We start from the raw sequence: 7,335 nt of genomic DNA on the forward strand, positions 1-7,335 counted from the left end.
AGATTGCTATTGCAGGACAATAAATGTAGGAAATGGGGTGGGGGTTTATAAAGACCCTTTCCTCCCTACTCCTTTTGACAGACATTTGGAAATTGCTGTCTTCAACTGCCTCCTGTGCAGCCGTGGGCAAGCTGCATAGTCCCAAGGAGCCCAGTTGCCCCCCAGCTGGCCGTTGCGGACAAGGAAGGGGCTGGCTTGTGCAGCTGTGGCAAGCTGAGCAGGCCCAAGCCAGCTGGGGAGGACTAGCCTCAGAGGGAGGCAATGGTAGCCCCCCTCCTAATACCGCTTACCATGAAAACCCTATTCATAGGGTCACCATTTCAACTATTCAGGAACAACTTCTTGGTCCTCACTTTACCGATTGGTTAGATTCACTCATTGGATCAAGAAACATTGCCCTCACTCTGCAATATCTTCATTCATCCTCAGTGATGTCAACATGCAGCGAAATGTAGTTGGGTACACAATGTCACTGAAGTTATCACATTAATTACATAACTATAATTAGTTGATGTCACCTAGTAGGGAAGTCTTAACCAAAGTGAGGAAATGGAACAGAAATATCACAGGGAGCCTCTATGCTAATGTTAATTGTTGTAAACTCCCCAGAGAGCTTTGGCTATGGGGCAGTATACAAATGCAATCAATCAATCAATCAGTCAATCAATCAATTACATAAAATATGCATGAGTAGATGCTTGCACAAAGGCTTCCTTTTTCAGATCAGGGGCAGCACAGCAACAGAGATACAGGGCTAGAAGCATAGCCTTACTCTACTGCAACTTAGGAGTGCCCTACCTATGAATAAATGTGTGAATAAGATTACTATGTAGCCAATCAGATTTGATTCTCTTGATGGTATCACTGAGAACAAATGAAGTCTGTTTAAAATAAAGGCACTGTAATGCAGGAAGTTCTGCAGAAGTACAGAAAGAAATTGATCACACACCAAAACAATATGTGCTGATAATCACGGGGGACTGGAACGTAAAAGTAGGGAACAGAGAAGAACTAGAAATTGTGGAGGAATGGGGCTTAAGAGATAGAAATGAAGCAGGAGAGAGACTTATTGAATTCTGTGAAGCCAATAATTTGTTTCTTGCAAACACATTTTTTGAACAACCGAAAAGACAACTGTACATGTGGACATCACCAACTAGTCAATATAGGAATCAAATTGATTATATAATTGGTAGCAGAAGATGGAGAAGTTCCATACTATCTGCAAAAACAAGACCAGCAGCTGACTATGGTACAGATATCAAAAATCAAAATAAAGCTCAAGAAGAACAACAAAGCAATCATAATGCCAAAATATAATTTAAATAACATCCCAGAAGAATATAAAGATCAAATAAGGAACAGATTTGAGGCTTTAAATTTAGTTGATACAGAACCAGAAGAACTATGGATTGAAGTCAGAGACATTATCAGGGAAGAATGCAAAAAGACATGCCTCTAGTTAAAAAGAGAGAAAGACCACAATGGATAACTGAAGAAACTCTTAAAATGGTTAAAGAAAGAAGGAAAGCAAAAGGAGATAGAAACGCGGTAAGAACCCTAAATGCAATAATACAGTGACTAGTACATAGGGACAAAGAGTACTATTACAATAGTTATTGTACAGAAATAGAAGAGGACAACAAAAAAGGTAGAACAAGAGCCCTATTCCAAAAGATTAGAGAAATGAAAGGGAAATTTAAACTAAGAGGAGGGATGTTGAATAATCAACAGCGGAACATACTGACTGACGGAGATGAAATAAAAGGAAGATGACAGATTCATTCATGCAGGAACTGTATGATGAAGTACCAGAAATTTTAGAATGTGAGGTGAAAGCTGCTCTTAAAATACTTGGAAGAAACAAATCACCAGGAACAGATGGCATACCAATAGAGTTGCTACAAGTTACTGAGATGGAATCTGTCAAAATTTTGACAAAAAATTTGTCAACGAATATGGAAAACTAAACAATGGCCCACAGACTGGAAGAGTTCAATATATATCCCAATTCCAAAGAAAGGGAATCCCAGGGAATGCAGTAATGCAGTAATTATCAAACTATTGCCTTAATGTCCCATGCAAGTAAAGTAGTGCTCAAGATTTTTCAACAAAGGCTCTTATCATATACAGAGCAAGAAGTGCCAGAGGTCCAAGCTGGATTCAGAAAGGGAATCACAAACATACTTTGGGTAATGGAAAGGACCAAGGAATTTGAGAAGGCTATCACTTTGTGCTTTTTGGATTCTAGCAAAGCCTTTGATTTTATACATCATAAAAACTATGGAATGCTTTAAAAGAAATGGGGATGCCATGACATCTCACTGTCCTGATGCACAACCTATACTCTGGACAAGAGGCTACTATAAGGACAGAATATGGAGAAACTGATTAGTTTCCCATTGGAAAGGGTGTGAGATGGGTGTATTTTATCATCCTATTTCTTTAATCTATATGAAGAACATATTATATGGAAAGCAGGATTGGACCAAGATGAAGGAGCTGGGAAAATTGGAGAGAGAAATATTATACAGCTACGAGAGTCGCTGTATGCTATAGCCGGCATGGATTTTTCGCATTCTGCAATGTTAAATTGAAAATATCCCCCCATGCCATTCTGATGCTGATTGCAAAATCATGGAGGACTGGTGAAGTGCCAGATGACTGGAGGAGAGCTAATGTTGTCCCTATCTTCAAAAAGGGCAAGAAGGAGGAACCGGGGAACCAGTCAGCCTAACATCAATCCCTGGAATAATTCTGGACCAGATTATAAAGCAGTCAATCTGTAAGCACATTGAAAACAATGCAGTGATTACTAGGAGCCAACATGGATTTATGAAGAACAAATCCTGCCAAACTAATCTCATCTCATTTTTTGATCGGGTAACCTCCTTTGTAGACTGTGGGAATGCTGTGGACATAATATATCTCGACTTCAGTGCCCCATGATATTCTGATTAGCAAGCTAGCTAAATGTGGGCTGGATGGAACAACCATTAGATGGATCCACAGTTGGCTCCAGAACCGTACTCAAAGAGTGCTTATCAATGGTTCCTTCTCAAACTGGGTGGAAGTAACAAGTGGGGTACCACAGGGCTCAGTCCTGGGCCCAGTGCTCTTTAACATTTTTATTAATGACTTGGCTGAGGAGGTACAAAGCATGCTTATCAAATTTGCAGATGATACAAAATTGGGGTGCATAGCTAATACCGTGGAAAACAGAAACAAAATTCAAAGGGACCTTGATAGGCTGGAGCATTGGGCTGAAAACAACAGAATGAAATTCAACAGGGATAAATGCAAAGTTCTACACTTAGGAAAAAGAAACCAAATGCACAGTTATAAGATGGGGGATACTTGGCTCAGCAGTACGACATGTGAGAAGGATCTTGGAATTGTCGTTGATCACAAGCTGAATATGAGTCAACAGTGTGATGTGGCTGCAAAAAAGGCAAATGGTATATTAGGCTGCATTAACAGAAGTATAGTTTCCAAATCGCGTGAAGCAGGGCTACGGAGTTGGAGTCGGAGTTGGAGTTGGGAGCAATTTTGGGTGGAGTCGGAGTCGGAAGAAATGTACCGACTCCGACTCCAATTCCGATTCCGACTCTGACTCCGACTCCTTCAAAAATGGCAAATGTATATTAACTAGTAATAATAAATTTACTGTAGTAAAATGGTAGCACAAGGCATTTCATCACCACCACGTGAATCCAGAGCTTGGAAAAGTTACTTTTTTAAACTACAACTCCCATCAGCCCCAGGGATTGGGCTCATGGGAGTTGTAGTTCAAAAAAGTAACTTTTCCAAGCTCTGGATTCACATGGTGGTGACGAAATGCCTTGTGCTACCATTTTTCTACAGTAAATTTGTTATTACTAGTTAATATACATTTGCCATTTATGAAGGAGTCGGAGTCGTAGTTGGAGTCAGACAGTAGAAAAATAGAGGAGTCGGAGTCGAAGGTCTGGCGTACCGACTCCACAGCCCTGGCGTATATCCAGTTCTGGTCTCTGCACTTCAAGAAGGATGCAGACAAACTGGAACGGGTTCAGAGGAGGGCAACAAAGATGATCAGGGGACTGGAAACAAAGCCCTATGAGGAGAGACTGAAAGAACTGGGCATGTTTAGCCTGGAGAAGAGAAGACTGAGGGGAGATATGATAGCACTCTTCAAGTACATGAAAGGTTGTCACATAGAGGAGGGCCAGGATCTCTTCTTGATTGTCCCAGAGTGCAGGATATGGAACAAGAACACCAGGAAAAATGTCCTATCTGTTAGAGCCATACAACAATCGAACCAATTACCTAGAGAGGTAGTGGACTCTCCGACACTGGAGGCATTCAAGAGGCAGCTGGACAGCCATCTGTTGGGAATGCTTTGATTTGGATTCCTGCACTGAGCAGGGGGTTGGACTCGATAGCCTTGTAGGCTCCTTCCAACTCTACTATTCTATGATTCTACTAGTATGTAATTTTTGATGAAGGGTGGGGAACTAGATCTTACCAGCAAGTCAGACCCTTATTTCCACACACCATTGCAAGCTAATTTTGACAGATAGGCAGCCACGCCCACTTGTCAATCTCATGATGTCACCATTATGTCAGGCGGCCCATTTTTGCTGGCATGGTTTGAAATCAAAACACGAGGGCAAAAAAAATGTGCACAGCACTTTCCAAGTGCCAAAATTCACCTGATTGTCCATGCTTGAGAATCCTTGCCCACACTGCTTCCCAAGTGCTGAGAATCAGTTGAGAGTTGGCACTTCAGCAGCCCTGCAGAAGGGGCTTTGCAGGCATCACCATCAAATTGATTGGTGGTCGTTGCCAAGCCTCTTTTGTCCAAGCCCTGCCTTTACCTGCCCCACACCTGATGTCAGGTGTAGGGCAGGTTGGCATGGCTTGTCCAGAATGCCCTGATGGGCCTAATTGGGTGTGTGGGCTGAAGGCTCCCTACTCCTGTACTAGCCCATCAATATTCTTACAGGTGGGGACCTTCTTTAGATAGAAATGTGTAATATTTCACCCCCTTCAACATATGGTAAATCTGCCCTGCTGCATTTGAGGGTCATTCAGATCACTCTGCTGAGTGGGACCCTGGACCTCTGTCCCAAACTCTGCCCTGACTGCACCACTGCTCAACAGTCACATGAGGTATTCTCTGCCAGGCATTTCTGCTATGCAAGTCTTAATAAAGAACCCTTGTACTTTGCCTATTCATTTCTATAGGGTATGCACTGGAAAAGCCCTTGTTTGTATCACACATTATATGGCTACTTGGAAAGATATGTAACTGATCTGCTTGGCAGCTGTCATCCACTAAACCTCTGATAAGATAATGGTTCAGCTTGTGCTGGCATTCAAAATGAGAGTCTGTGAAAAATCACCTGTCCAGCTGCTATAATCCATTCATTGAGCAAGCAAATTCAAAAAGGAACAAATCCTTGCATGGATTATTGTTAGTAAATCACCATCGGCTGGGGATTAACTAAATGCTGATTGGCCCACAAGGATCTATCAAATATATTAAGTTTAGATAGTGGATAGAACTCAAGGTTATTTATTTTATTTTATTGATTTGTGTTTGGGTTTTTTGCTGTTAAATGCTCTAGGCTTTCCTCTAAAAAAAAAAAGCAGATTATAAGAAATAAATGAAATTAGAATGAAACCCGCTTAAAATGTGGTTGCAATTCTATTGGCCAAAATTATAGAAAGAGTTTAAACATTTCAATGTTTTGATTCAATCCATGATCTTTAAACTTCTCAAACATTATAAAAGAGAGAAAATGCTAAACATTTACTGTGCTGTTCTTCCCACTCCATCGGGAGCTATAGCTCACTGGTAGAGCATTGGCTTTGCATGCAGACAGTCTCGGGTTCAATCCCCGGCATCTCCAGGTAGGGCTGGATGAGACTCATGCTCTGAAATCCTGGAGAGCTGCCACCAGACGGTGTAGACTACTGGCTTTCAACCTTGGGTCCCCAGATGTTGTTGGACTACAACTCCCATCACCCCAGACAGCATGGTCAATGGTCAGGGATGATGGGAGTTGTAGTCCATCAACATCTGGGGACCAGTGGTGCAGACAATACTGAGATAAATGGACCAGTGGTCTGACACAGCACAAGGCACTTCTTATATTCCAGTACCACTGTCCCAAAAAATCGGGCCTTAGTCTATCTTTAATATTGTTTTTCAAAACTTCAGTCTCTAGAACTTTCACTAGCTTGAGGAGAAAAGCACAGCAAAGAATACAATCAGCTAAGTTACTGAGCAGAACTTACTCTATTGTATTTCCATCTCCAGTGATTTTGTAATGCTTCAGTATAATTTCACAAGGTGCACACTCTACTGTGACTCAGAGCAAGTAGCTTTGGCTACTGACTTAAATTATATGGCAAGCCCACAATCCAAGAACTATCTGGGTAACTCCTCACCACTGCTTTGTTTTTGCCTTGTCCTCAGTGTCCCCTTTGTTATGCAGGTCATGATCATGCAATGACAGTGCAAATTACAACTGAAAGAAATTCTCTGTCAAGGTTTAATACACCAGCATGGCACGTGCAAGTGCACATGCACCCCCAAAGACCTTCCTCCAGCTCTTCCCTTGATGAAATTAGGCTTCAAATAAGCAATCTATTGCAGCTAATAGAACAGGTTGTGATGTGTGCTTTGTTGCATGTGTGTGTGTGCGTATGGTGCCTATGACAGGTTCTCCAGTTTACAAATGTGCCCATGAGTCTAAAATGTTGGCAAGTTCTGGTCTAGAATCAAGTTTCAACTATTGTTTCTTGGATGAGTGTCCAGCCTGCCAAACGTGGCTTCCCATTTCCTTTCTGACAATAGAGAGTAGCCCTTCCTTTCTCCAGGGCTTATGTGTAGTTTGCCCAAAACCTCTTCCATATCCTTATGCTGTCTTTTCTGAGGCTTAAAACAGAAACTGACAACTTTTCCTTCCCTCACAGAATGATGACAAACTGTTTGGTACCTTAGCAACTGAACATTCCTTGCCACCCAACCAACTTCAACCACAGATGAAATAAAATAATGATACTCCTGCTCTTAACCATTTTGGAACTGTACAGAATTTTCAAATTGCTTGAAGGCTGCCACCAAAATTTAATATTTGAATTCCCACTGTTCACCATCTTAACTGTTTAGAGAAAATAGAAGGTACAGGGTAAACATCTTTTTAAGGGTGCCTTATGTGTAATATCCAAAACTTTTAAGATGCCACATAAAGTCAGTAATTTTTTTAAAAAAAAGGCGAGGGGCAGGGTTCCTCCTTTTATCATATATCTTTTGGTACAGGCCATTAGAAGACTGTTCCCCTC

The sequence above is a fragment of the Rhineura floridana genome, chromosome 3 (assembly GCF_030035675.1).
Source record: "Rhineura floridana isolate rRhiFlo1 chromosome 3, rRhiFlo1.hap2, whole genome shotgun sequence".
NCBI lineage: Eukaryota > Metazoa > Chordata > Lepidosauria > Squamata > Rhineuridae > Rhineura > Rhineura floridana.